This window comes from Dendrobates tinctorius, unplaced genomic scaffold, assembly GCF_039654945.1.
Source record: "Dendrobates tinctorius isolate UK_male_01 unplaced genomic scaffold, ASM3965494v1 ptg000147l, whole genome shotgun sequence".
Taxonomy (NCBI): domain Eukaryota; kingdom Metazoa; phylum Chordata; class Amphibia; order Anura; family Dendrobatidae; genus Dendrobates; species Dendrobates tinctorius.
The window spans coordinates 8855199-8869570 of NW_027361814.1; the positions used below are offsets into that span (position 1 = coordinate 8855199).

Consider the following 14372-nt stretch of genomic DNA (forward strand, 5'->3'; position numbering starts at 1 on the left):
TAGTGCCCGGTGTCAGCTGTGAGAATGAGCTGACACCTGGCCGCGATCGGCCACACACCACCCGTGACTGCGGCCGATCACTATGACATACTATTGATGCGCCCCAGAGCCCGTGGGATACTCGGCGCCGAGCCCGTTAACTTCAATGGGAAATGCCACAGGGGCTGTGACCCTGTCTGTGGCCTCAGGTGGTCATGTAAAAAGGGTAGAATTGATTAGGGATAAACTTTATGTAGTGATTCGTGACGCCAGTTGGAGTGTTCGACTGTAGTATAGCCGGCACTGCAGATGATCCCTGGGGGAGTAGATGGTGATGGCAGTGCAGATGCTTAACCCTCTCCAACCAGGGCAGACCCCCATAGATTGTGATGGAAGTAGAAGGCATGGAGTAATAAGGCAGGAGACAAGGAAAGTCACTTTATCATTTACTGTAGTTCAGGTGCAGTTCAGAGGAGATATTACAACTCTCACCAGGTTACAGTCTTCACTCTGCTTGTGGCTCAGTGTAAGTGATGGAGTCAGCGACTTTATGCTCCGTCACAACTCTTAATAGTAAGGGTATCTTGAGAACACTGTTAACAACAAATCAGACATGGCGGCCCACGACCAGACAGGCCCTTCTGGCATTTGCCAGAATAGCAAGGTGGCCAGTCCGGCCCTGGACGTGACGTCTGAATGCGGCCGACCGAATTGTTAGAAAACCCTTGTAATGAAAAAGCATTGGCCAAAGCAAATAAACCACATGTAAAAGATACAATATTTTTTTGTTATTGACCACTTTCTTTCCTTCCAGAATAAGGTAATGACATTTATTTACCCTTACTTCCACACAATAGAAAAAAAAAAGTAATTATCAGAAATTTCAGCAGAATCCTGACCCTGCAAACCTATCCAAGGACCTATTCATGATGTCCAGTGGTTTTGATCCATTTCCATTAGGAGCCTAGAAATGTCTCCAATAATCAATTGACTTTCTAGCACCCCAGTATAATTGGCATTTCAGTCTCTATAAACCTTGTGAATGGTAATTTCTTCGCCACTTTTTTTCTCATCTCCGGTCATTTCCCAAGCGCCATTTCTTTAATATTCAGATCTTGGCAGAAATCGCTCAGTATTACTATTTTTTCATTATCTTGCCATCCTGCGGTGGAATCGGAGAGGTTAATATTATCCTACATGACAGAAGGGACATCGGGGTAATTACATTTGCATGGCGAGGCGGACGTCTCTGTCAGTAATGGGCATGGGGTGGCTTACTGGGCATCGTTCCTAGGGGCATTTTCTCTTCTGGCTGCAGTGAGGAAGGCTTTGCAGTTTTAGAAGTGTTCGCTTGATGACGTTCTTGCACTGAAATGCTAGCTGCAATGACACTGCAAAGCCTGATAGGAGGCTGGTGAATGCTGGCAATGAGCTCATTCTCCCAGGAGGGCGCACAAGTCTCTGTGCATCACTGGGAAACAGCATCTTCCCTGAGAAATCCATCCTCAGCATCCTCTATGCTTCACTTTGTGGGTGTGATTATATGGTGAGCAGCTTTCCTCCATTTGCTACATGTAGATTTTTTTTTTTGCTTTCATCCTCTCCCTGCACATTATGGAAATGCATTGACTTCAGTGTGTGGACTGTAGGACCTGCTGCTCTTAGGGATGATTTGTGCAGCCTTCCCTACAGGTAACCGAGCAGGGATCCAGGGATCTGTTATAAGGTCGGTCTCTTTTTCTGTAATCCTATATTCGTGCATGCTGTTTTATATTTCCATTTAGGATCTTGGCCGAGAAATCCTGGAATGAAGTGTTGCAATGTGTAAGGCCTGTTGTATTTTGGTGCTTTGCAGCCGTTCCACCCATAATTTGCAGCTGAATTCACCCTACATTAGTGATTTCTGTATTGCAAACGATATCCTCCTGGACCGACGATGCGATGCATTATAAACGCTTTCTTACGGGTTGTACTATACACATGTTGCGTAGATGTAACAACATTGGTTTTGATATTTTAGTATTTGCAGAATATATACATGTAGTGTTATGTAAAACTGCAGATCCCAATGGTATGAGTTGTGCCAAACGACAAACTCAGCTCTGCTACATCCTATAAGTACATAGGAAGGAGATGCTGAGCACATGATGTACAGCACTTTGACATGCAATATATATATTGTATTGGAATGCATTAATTGCGCGCATTAGTTACTTGCTGTAAAAACAGATTTGCGTGCCGCAGCTTTGTTTTTTTAGAAACTAAAAAAAAGGCCGTTATGTCATAATAATAATGTCCATATAATCCCGCCACCATACAAAATGATGTCTTGATTGCTGATTGCCACAAGCAACACTTATCCATGTCTGCAGGATTTATTTGTTCTTTCTTTTATGCGACTTCTTGATGTTTTATTATATTTACCTTGTTTGTGTATAGACCTTAAAAGATTAAGCAGTGTTTTGTCAGTGGCCCTATTATTGAGTTTACACAATTTACCCTGGACTTAGTGTTGACATTGTAGCCTTGTGTTAATCACCAATGTATATACGGATGACTGGACCGGTAGAAGTTCCAGTTCTGGTTCTGGTACCTGACACGAACTTTTTAGAATGTTCAGTTACCAGAACAGTACCCGAACTTCCACTGGAACCCGAACCTACATTGAAAGTATGGATATCCGAACTCCCCCTTTTCCCACACCACCACGGACTTACCCCCGAACACTTCTCTAGACTTCAGCATAAAGTCCGTGCTCAGTGTTCAGGCCCAAACAGTCACTGTCCGGTATGAATGCTAAACATTCCTGATCAAGTTCTCCCATCTCTAATACTGATCATTCTCTAAAGAATGTCCCATGAGGATAAGTTCTCACCACATACTCTATTATGCAGGGACCCACTGTTATTAGCCGGCCACTAAGCATCCATGTGCTACCACGTTTCACCTGCAGAGGCCACTGCAGGGGGAATGTTTAGCTGTACAATTGTATGATCAGCTGATCTGATAAAACAGAATTCATCATCTTTCCCCCATCTCACGTGACCCCCCCAACTGACCTATCCATTAAAGTAAATGGCTGCCCACTCTGTCGAGTCCCACAAGCTTGCTGCCTTGGGGTTATCCTTGACACTGACCTCTCTTTCAAATCACATATCTGAGCCCTCTCCACTTCCTGCCGACTTCAACTCACAAATATTTCACGGATCCATACATTCCTCAACCAAGAATCTGCAAAAATCCTAGTCCATGCCCACATCATCTCCCGCCTTGACTACTGCAACCTCCTGCTCTGTTGCCTCCCCTCTAACACTCTCGCACCCCTCCAATCTATTCTAAACTCTGCTGCCTGATTAATCCACCTGTCCCCACACTATTCCCCGGCCTCTCCCCTCTGTCAATCCCTGCACTGGCTCCCCATTGCCAAAAGACTCCAGTTCAAAACCCTAACCATGACATACTAAGCCTTCCACAACCTGCCTCCTTCATACATCTGTGACCTTGTCTCCCGGTACTTACCTGCACGCAACCTCTGATCCTCACAAGATCTCCATCTGTACGCCCCTCTTATCTCCTCTTCCCACAATCACATACAAGATTTCTCCCGCGCATCCCCCTTACTCTGGAACTCTCTATCCCAACATATCAGACTCTCGCCTACCATGGAAACCTTCAAAAGAACCTGAAGACCTACCTCTTCCGACAAGCCTACAACCTGCAGTAACCACCGATCCACCAAACCGCTGCACGACCAGCTCTACCCTCACCTACTGTATCCTCACCCATCCTGTTGTAGATTGTGAGCCCTCGCGGGCAGGGTCCTCTCTCCTCCTGTACCAGTCGTGACTTGTATCGTTTAAGATTACTGTACTTGTATGTATTATGTATACCCCTCCCCACATTTAAAGCGCCATGGAATAAATGGCGCTATAATAATAAATAATAATAAAATCGGTGCAGCTGCTTCCATATTGAAGGAGTTGTCTGTGATGAGGATAAGCTATAGAAGCAGCAATGCAAGAATTGGGACGTCTGGGCAGCACGGTGGCTCTGTGGTTAGCACTGTTGTTTTGCAGCCCTGGGATCCGGATTCAAATCCCACCAAGAACAACATCTGAAAGGAGTTTGTATGTTTTCCCCGAGTTTGTGTGTGGTTCTTCAGTTTCCTTCCACACTCCAAAAGACATACTGATAGGGAATCTAGATTGTGAGCCCCAAAGTGATGATAATGTCTGTAAAGTGCTGCGGAATATTCTGGCGTTATATAAGCAAAATATAATAAATAATAAAACGCCATATAGTATGCAGATTGAGGTTTCAGACAGTTACGTTCTTGGTGCATTGACAAGGAAACATGCCACCATAATACTTTGGGCCAAAAATGTATTGAGTGTTCACTGAAAGAAACTGTGTTATTACTGGGCACGGGGGAACATACAAACTCCTTGCAGATGTTGTCCTTAGTGGGATTTGAACATTACGATTTAAAAAGAGAAAACACAGTAGTTTGACAATAAATGGCTTCACCCGACCACTAACCAAGAGTTGAGAAAAAGTTTTGGTGTTATCATTCATATTCTCTGAAAAAAGGCCAAGAAAGCAAAAATTCTGTGTGTAAACTTTTGAACACAACTGTACATATCACAAAGGTTAAAGCATACCGACGCGTTTCGGCATTCAAGTCTTAGTCTTGGCTTGAACGCCGAAACACGCCGGTCTGCTCTAACCTCTGTGATATGTCAGTCACAATTTTTTAAAAAATGCAATAAAAGTGAAGTTTTGTGCCTACCTTTTTTATCACTGCAATATTCCTATTTCCAAGGTTTTCTGATAGCTGCTTATCTCTATCTCCGTATACATAAAAATGCGCACTCAATGATTTTTTTGAACTGCTAGCTTGTTTTGAGGAGGAGCGGAGGAATCTTGGAAGTAGCTGTCCATGGCCCCTTTCGTTGCGCTTACATATTATAAAGTTACTGTTTTTGTGAAATGGCGCGGGACGGTTATTGGGATTCTGGAGAACTGTTTGATTGGTGAGATACAAATTCTGGGGACCACGATAAAGGGGCCGCGGCGCCCAAAGTAAATAAGAGATTCAGTATGGCATTGTACAGATCAAGAATTTTCCTGCACTCCACTGTCAAATATGGGAGTGCCACCCTCAGCGCTTTATAGTCGCAGCTCAGAGCCCCTTTAAAACAATTCAAAAGGACCCCTGCATGGCAATAGCGTCTGTTCTGACTATTCATTGTATTTCTGTGTTTCACTGCGAGAAAAAAAAAAATGTATAAAAACAAAGGGAGCATGAGGGGACATCACAGACGCTGGGGGAAATCTGCCCCTCCACATCATCCGTATGTTGTATCTCTCAGAACAGGAGCAGCTTTGTCCGTCTGTCATTATATGGCGTCATTATACCGGTTTATTATAACCCAAGTCTGGTGAGCCTTCATGTCCTGCAGGAATCCATCCACAGGCTCGCACCATTATACAACCTATATATTTATACCACAGCTGTGTTCTTTTTGCCAAGGACCCCATCCCCTTTCCAGTTATGGATACATAAGGCTGAGTGCAGACGGACTTTTTGGCCCTGCGGATTTTTCCGCGCAGAATTGAAGAAATCCGCAGGTCAATTGACCTGCGTTTTTCCTGCGGATTTCTTCCATTTTTAATGCGGTTTTCTTGCGGTTTTTGTGCGGTTTTCCATGGCGGTTTTCCCCCTGCAGATTTGGAGACTGGGGAGGTGGAAAACCGCACAAAAGAAGTAACATGCTACGGATTTTGTACCGCAGGAAAATCGCGCAGAAAAATCTGCAGCATCTGCACAGCGTTTTTTTTTTTAAATTGACTTACATGCTACTGTCCATCACAATGCGGATATGCAACGTTTCTGCGCGGTAAAATCCGCTGCGGATCCGTTGGATATCTGCATCGTGTGCACACAGCCTAAGGCTACTTTCACACATCAGTTTTTTGCCGTCAGGCAGGATCCGGCTATTTTTAGAAAAAATGGATCCGGCGTAAATGTTGGACAACTGTAGAAACGGCTCAGTTTTTCTGCTGGATCCGTCTAGCAGGTTATTTCTGTTTCCTGGGGGCTGGCCAATTGGATCTAAGCATGCGCAGACTTAAAAAAACGGATCCGATGGCTGGATCCGTCTTGTTCTGGATCCGGCGCATTCCGGCGCCCATAGACTTTCATTGTGGCAAAAAGCCGGAAGCGTCGGATCCGGCGCTTCCGGCTTTTTCGCCGGAGACAAAAAACGTTACAGTAGCCGTTTTTTTCCAGACGCCGGAATGAGACAAATAGCCGGATCCGGCAAAAAACGGACGAACCGCAATGCCATCCGGCGCTAATACAAGTCAATGGGGAAAAACCGGATCCGGCATTGCATTTCGCCGGATCCGGTTTTACAAAAAAAGCCGGATCTCGCCTGACGGCGCAAAACGGATGTGTGAAAGAGGCCTAAGACCATCCATTTCTAAATAATATATATGTATGGAACTCCTTCATTTACATAAATAAACCTTTCATTGGTTTTAGTCCATCAGGCCATTGGCTAACGGGATGACCGTTCCATAAAATTATGGGAGGACCGTCCGCATCGCAACTTCAGTGTAGCCCTAAGGAAAACAAGATTGGGATTGTTGCAAAAATTATGGCCCCATTCAAATAAATCAGGCTCAGGTGCAACAACGGCACGAAAAGGTGAATCGGAGAATGATTCCCAATAGGTATCTGAAAAATAATTGACCTAGAATGAAAAGCAATAGATGACCCAGAAATAGAGAGAAAAACTAAATATCTCAAGTAAAATGACATTATATAACCGTACGCTTTCAGTAGCAATTAATCATGGTTTACAACATCTTCACTAACGAGCTGTGCAATTGTGTCTCCCATCAGCGACCGGAACCGATTTTATCTATTGAAGTCAAATAATGGAGGTTCCTATTAAGTGACAGCAAGCAGAGATATTGAAGATTAAAATAAGAATGTATATTGGAAAACATAACTTTATAGGAGCTATTAGGACATTATCAGCCTAGAGCAGTTACAAGGAGCATCGGTCACTGATTTTAATGGGGACTGTGTAATGCTCATTTCCCCCTGTGGTGGCGCTATAGAGGGAGATACTACTTGTTTCCAGGTTCCATTGTAGATTGCAGCTCATATCTAGGAAATAATGTAACATACAATAGTCCGGGATCAAATTATTTTTAATATTTCAACCAAGCTTTTGAATTAATGGTGATATTTAGGGTCACACGAAAGTATTTCCTCTAATTTGAGAGAATCGGACCAATTTCGCTAATGGCACTCTGTTCAGAGTTTAATCAGAGTGTGATCTCATTTTCTAGGGAAGAGAAGATGGAAAAAAAAATGTCTCCGTTATCTCCATTCTGTCAGTCCATGAAATCTGGACTGCACTCAGATGTCACCCGAGGGCAGTCCGATGGTTTTTTTCCACGGACTCATTGACTTGTATGGCCGAGTATGATCTGACTTGAGGAAAAAAAATTGGACAAGTGCACTGTCTCTTAGAATCACATTGGTCCGGGTGCGATCTGATGCTTTGCCGGATTGCTTTTGGACCAAAAATACAGTCCCATGCATGCATCGTATTCTGGGTGGATCGTTCACCCTTGTTAGTATACGTACACACAGGCAGATTCGGCCCAGAATGTCCCTGAAAGCGTCCCATAAAATAAATCTAATGCACAGCAATGTGAAAGCGACATTGCTGTGCACATGATCCGTCATATGTCACTTCTTTCTCCCACATCGGGGATTAGAAACCCTTAAGGTTCAAGAGGTGACAAGATTATTCTTCGGGCGGTTTACACCAGCGTCTACATGACACTGAACACATGTGCCATAATGGGCGTCCTGGTATCTTCTGCTACTATCAGTGACAATGATTATCACATACGATAAGAGCAGCAAACATTTACTACTATCATAGGTATCGTCCACCTTGGGTAAACACGTCTTTTTTTTTAACTTATTATTGCATGTATTTGGCTCCAAAAGCCTTCTTTGCCATTGGGTTTCATTAAAAATGTTGCACCTTTTGGCTTTTTACAAGTTTTTTTTTATTTCCCTGCACATTCAGCATTGATGTGATCTGTGATTACAAATCAGCTGAGAGGAGCTAAAAGAAAGACACATAAGAGCGTTACAAACCCTGGCATTGGACCATCAGAAGGAGCTCACTGATGGATGCTCAGTTAACCCATTCTGCAGCCAGGAATAAGCAGTGCAACCTAGAAGCTAAAGGAGGAAATCCATGCAATTTTTTTTTTTTTATTGAAATTCGGTTACAAAATAATTTTTTAGCCAAAAATATATGCATTTACATAATAAAAGAAAATTGTCCATTGATATATACAATGCAGTTATTTCATGGCAATTATGCTTACCGTGCGGGTGCTTTCAGACTCCGCGTAGCGCTTACTAACAGCTTATTGTGCCATATTAGGGATTAATAGATCTAGATTGCAAAAATGTAGAAAGAATGGCACTCACCGGGTAAAGTAGTCAAGCAGGGCCGGCCCGAGAGATTACGGCGCCCTAGGCGAAACTATTTTGTTGCACCCCTACTATTCTTGGCAGTAGATGAAAACTTGGGATATAAATTTAGGAGCAAAATAAACCACAACAACAATGATTAATTAACTCTCTCCTAACTCTTTAATCTTCTGAGAAGTTGTATAGGACAAATATATACAAAGTAATCAATAACACAAAACAAAAACGACCATAGGTAATTAAAATGTTTGTTTCCTTGCCTTTTTTTTTTTAAAAGGATGACACTAAGTCACCGAGATTAATTTGTTTAGCAACTTCAGATTCTATCGAAATTGTTGCCAACCCAACCAACCTCTCTTGCGTCATATTTGCCCTTAAATATGTACACTTTTCTTTCCATCCCTAAAACTTTTTGCCTTTTGAAAAGATTTTTTATAATTTTTTCTATTTTTTCTCTGGCGCCCCCTTTGGGTCGGCGCCCTAGGCGGCCGCCTAGTTCGCCTATACGTTTGGGCCGGCCTTGTAGTCAAGGCTTTATTGTAAAAGCATGTTAACGGGAGAGTGGGTGCTGAAAGGAAGTAACTTCTCCCGTTAACATGCATTATTTTTTGCAATCTGGATTTGCCTGTTTTTCATGAATGTGCACCTAAGGGTTAACAGTTAATTGCTGGCTGCATCTCTCACACACACTAAGTGCGGTTCGGAGGTGTGGATCTATGTGACGGTGCCCGCCTTCTATCCTTGGATTTTGCATTAATATACCTAGTCAGGCAGTTTTCTCATGTACCATTATGGCGCCTGTTACCTCTCCTCCTTCCCCCATCCATCCTTATTACTTTACTGCAGCAGTAAATCCATTACTGTCGACAGCTGGAAAACTCTTGTATTGTTGGTGCCGCAGGATCCATTTCATCCCGAACGTTCAGGCTCCTGGGCGGAAAGCGAATAGTAAAATGGTCTCTTGAGTGGATTAGTTAGAAACCATGTGGACTACTTACACGTAGAGAAGGGCCGGGATGCCATTAGATACACAAGCGACGTATAGTAAAGTGGAGAAGCCCACCTCTACTTCTACGTTCCCCAGCTTTCTAAAATCATCGGACCATCGTTCTGTCGGCAGCTATCTCGCTCGACTCCCATACCTATGAGTGCCTGCTCTATGAGAGAGCCGCTGCCGGACATCTCTGGCTACAGATTATGTCTTAGAGAACAAAAGCATCTGCAGTCCGATATCAGACATGCCGAAGACTTATCTCACCCGACTATCATCTGTCGGGGGCCCCATACACATTACACTCGTGAACACAGACAGAAAAGGGGCCCATGTGCAAGAACAACATATGGGCCCTTTGCAGCCCAAGAGCTCCTAAAAAGGCAAAATTGCACCTGCTTTGGAGGTAGAAAGGGCCTCCCTTACCTCTTGGGCCCCTGTGCGGCCACACAATTAATCAAAGATATGTAGATATCGAAGATCCTGCCTGACATTAATCTAATGTGTTTTGGAGCCTTAAGAATTTGGGCAGAAACATTAATTGCGTAACAGGTCCCTTTTTTGGCACAGTTCTAAAACTCTCTTCTACCCCTGAATACGGCTGTGAAAGATGGCTTCAATTGTTGGGGATTATTGGCCATCATGTAGTCATTGAATGGATGAGGAGCACCCAGACATCTATTGCTGCTGCCAATACATTTCCCCAAAAAATGCAAATGAAAAACCACCCTGTTGGAATATGTTTGGTGCAACAACTCCATTTCTGTCTATGAGTGTTCAGTTGCTAGATTTGTATGCTGTTTGTAAAGTTTTAAAAAACTCCCAGAGGCTCACACGGAGAGCATGTGTCTGTACTTCCTGTTTTCCTGTGTCTGTGTATGAGAAGCAGCCTGCTGTAGATGCTGCACAGAGAGAGACACACAAATGATTTATTCCAGATCTATTAAGCTTATCATATATTGTTCCTGTTTGTTCCTGAATAAAGAAGCTCTGTTATCACACGCTTGAAGAGTATCCTGAATAATCCACAGCCAAGACACCCTTTGTAGATTGGTGGCATATGGAGAAGCACTAGGGTCTGTGACACTATGTAGTGAATTTTGGGAACATGCAGAGGATTTTCTGTTAGGTATTCACTTGTGGAAATTCTGCTGCATTTTCCTGTCCAAGGGTAATGCATGAGATTTTCAAAGGAACTTGATAGCTGATATGCAGTGCCCAATCTATGGGCATCATGTATCAGACCACGGCTGCATAATCTCAGCCACAAATGATTAACTCTGAAACCTGCGAAGTTTCAGAGGAAAACATATACGGCTGTATTTTGGGGCTTTCTAATACTATGAAATAAAGATCTAACTTTTTTAAGGATTATCATCTGGGTCCTCGGGATTATTGGATATTCTGGTGTCCATTGAGTGTTAGATGTGGCAATGCCCAAATAATGTGTAATTGTAGTATTTGGGCATTACATTGTACACTATAGAGAGAAGGTTAATAGAACAACATACTTACCAATATTTGTGTTGGGGAGATAAGGACTTTTAAAGAGGTTGTCCACTACTTTTATGTTAATGCCCTATCCTTAGGATAGGGCATCAATGTCTGATCGGTCAGGGTCCGGCACTCGGTATCCTGTTGATCAGATGTTAACAGTGCTAGTGCCGGCATGAAGTACTTACCGTACTTGCGGAGCTTGGCCATCTACTTGTAGTTCACCAGGGCTTGTTACTGCACATTCACCTCCTATTGAATTGAATAAGAGGCGGATGTGTATTACCCCGCGGCAGCCATAACAAGTAGATGGCCAAGCTCCGCAAGTAAGTATATTCGGCCGGAAGCCGCTGGCACCGATAACAGCTGATCGACGGGGTGTCGAGTGCCAGACCCCAACCAGTCAGACATTGATGTCCTATCCTGATGATGTAAAAGTAGTGGACAACCTCTTTAAGTCCAGTCCCCAGTGTCTTCCAGTAATGGTGCTGACCTACCCCCAAATTTGCTGGCACTATATCTAGAAATTCCGGTCAATCGTGGCAAAGTCCAGACAGTTGACAAGTATGGAACAAGCTACAAACCACAGCAGCCGTCCCAAGACCGGCCCAACATATATGTAATCTATAAGTGAGTGAAACAATTCATGATATTTTACCAATGTAAACATCAATTGCAAATTGATCAGATGAAAAAAGTGATGTTTTAGCTGCAGCCAAGATTGGATTTCATAACAGAGCTCTAATGATGATTAAGCCGGCGGTGCTGGAAGCGCGACAGCCGGCGGCGGCTACGGCAATTTGTGTTTGTGAACAATATAGATTAACAACTTAATTTCTTGCTTTTAACATATAAATTATCGACAGAGAATCTATAGAAATTGTGACAGTCATAGACAATACCGGTCCGTTCTGCTACTTGTGGCTCGGCATTGTCATTTCCATTATAGGTTTATTCTTTCAGGATTACTGATAAGTTTCCACCTCCAATCATAGAAAATAAATAAAATATTAAACAGAATTTTAAGACTTTAAGGGTCTAGTTATTATTCCTTTTATTGCACTTTTTAATGTCTTTTATACCTTTTTGTTTGTTATTGTTTGTTTTTTTGTGTGTGTTGCAAATATAACATTCTTTTGCACCATTTTTCTTTTAATCGGCCTCTAAACCAACAATTCAATTTTTTTATTGGCGGAAGTTTTTTTTATTGGTCTGCATTGCCACATGTTTTAGATGCAATAATGACTTGCATGAACGCTGCTCCCTGGGTGGTGTAGGTGACAGAATCGGAAGATATTTCTTTCTTATCATTTGCATTTTTCTCTGCACTTAAGGGTGTTTTTAAGTTCATTTAATTTTTTAAAAAATTTTCCCTGTATTCCGAAAGTCAATTTTTTTTATACAGTATTAATTATAATAACCCATTTGGGTCGATCTCTCCCGACAAGTTCTTACAAATCTATTTAGCCATTTTATATTTATAGTATTTTATGGGAAAATGAAGCATCTATGGAAATGAGGTCTTTAGCCCCGCTATAGTCTTGTTTTTGTTTTTAAAAAATATATCATGACCTCTAGGACAATCTTCCATTTTTTAAACTATCCCCCAGACCTAGACCAGGTTTTTTTTAATGGTTTTCAAATTCAGTTGAACCCATGGAAATCAGCTGAAATGGTCTTAGCTCTCCATAGGGATCCATTACTGGCCATACACCTTAGATAGCTGACCTATCCATGTACTGTTTCATGAGTGGTGATCATAGTTTTTGATGGTGGAGGTTTTGATCAATCTGCATAGTGAAGGTTAATTCATGCTGACAGGAGCGTCATGGCTCCATCATTTCATTGATTTTGCGGGATTTTTGGAGGACAGTTACCACTGATTAATGCACTCTCTTAAGCTTACCGTACACAACTTTTGTGCCGGACTATATTTTGGCCGATTGTTCGGCCAGCAGCCATCTCAGCTTGTTCGCCTATTTCTGATGAGTGCTCCTGTGTTCGCTATGAGGGAGACACCTTCAGACATTTCTGGTGGCAGCTTATCTCAAGGAGAACAAAAGGATAGGCAGACCAAAATTGGAGATGCATCCTTAACTCACCTGACAATTAATTGTGTGGAACACAATAGATGACTATCAGCCGGACGATGGTTTTTACCGGTAGCCATCTCAGACGGCTCTCCCATCTCTGCCGAGCACTCTTGTGTTCTTTATGAGAGATCTGCCTTCAGACATCACTGGTGGAGGCTTATCTCCAAGATAATAAAAGGAACAGACCAAAATAGGACATGCCAGATCCTTAATTTCTCCAACATGGAGTCCCCAAATACATTAGATGACTGTCAGCCGGTCAATGGTTTTTGCCATCTCTTTTGAGTATTCTTGTGTTCTCTATGAAAGAGTTGACATCTCTGTTGGCAGCTTATCTACAAGAGAACAAAAGGATCGACAGACAAAAAAGACATGCCGGATCCTTAACTCTTCCAATAATTACTTGTAAATACCAAAAACCAAGCAGTCAAAAATCCATAAAATTACAATATTTATTAAGTAATACTCATAAAATATGGACATACAGTACATGGAATGGGAGGATAAACAGATGGACAAGCACAGTGATCATAGGGCCAACCACACTGCAAACACAACGCCTGGAAAAATAGTATGCAAAAATGGATGCAAAAAAGACTTTTAACAGGTCAGTGACACATAATTGTGGATAATATATCAAAAAGTATTTTGAACCATCATCATATAGCGCGTTTCGGAGCCAAAAAGCTCCTTCCTCAGGGGGCGCCCCCTGAGGAAGGAGCTTTTTGGCTCCGAAACGCACGTCGGGGACAGGACTGACCTCACTGTCTTCACTGCTTCCAGGTAAATTATTGCAGCCAATAGGATCTAATTGTCACGGTGTTTTTTGAGCACCAGCTTTGCAATGGCCTTGTGTCTTTATTGTGTCAGGGAATCCTGCCAGCCAAATCAGAGGCAATAGCACTTGCTATATGATGATGGTTCAAAATACTTTTTGATATATTATCCACAATTATGTGTCCCTGACCTGTTAAAAGTCTTTTTTGCATCCATTTTTGCATACTATTTTTCCTGGCGTTGTGTTTGCAGTGTGGTTGGCCCTATGATCACTGTGCTTGTCCATCTGTTTATCCTCCCATTCCATGTACTGTATGTCCATATTTTATGAGTATTACTTAATAAATATTGTAATTTTATGGATTTTTGACTGCTTGTTTTTAAGGTATTTTCTAATAAATGTGCAATTTTCCTGCGTTGTCCTGTTTCAATTGTGTGGATCATGATATACAATACATATTATTGATCATCATTTTTTGGCCATTGAAATTATATCTTTCTG

The 14372-nt window shown here is 42.3% G+C and overlaps 1 protein-coding gene across 1 annotated transcript in view; it reads left to right on the forward strand.

Annotated features, from left to right (window-relative positions):
* The first annotated feature begins 1343 nt into the window (after positions 1-1343).
* The window catches only part of JAKMIP3 (Janus kinase and microtubule interacting protein 3), a 194596-nt gene continuing 181567 nt past the window's right edge, over positions 1344-14372 (forward strand). The window contains exon 1 of the mRNA XM_073546384.1: positions 1344-1525. The gene's annotated coding sequence lies outside the window, so the exon portion shown is untranslated. The remainder of the gene's footprint in view (positions 1526-14372) is intronic.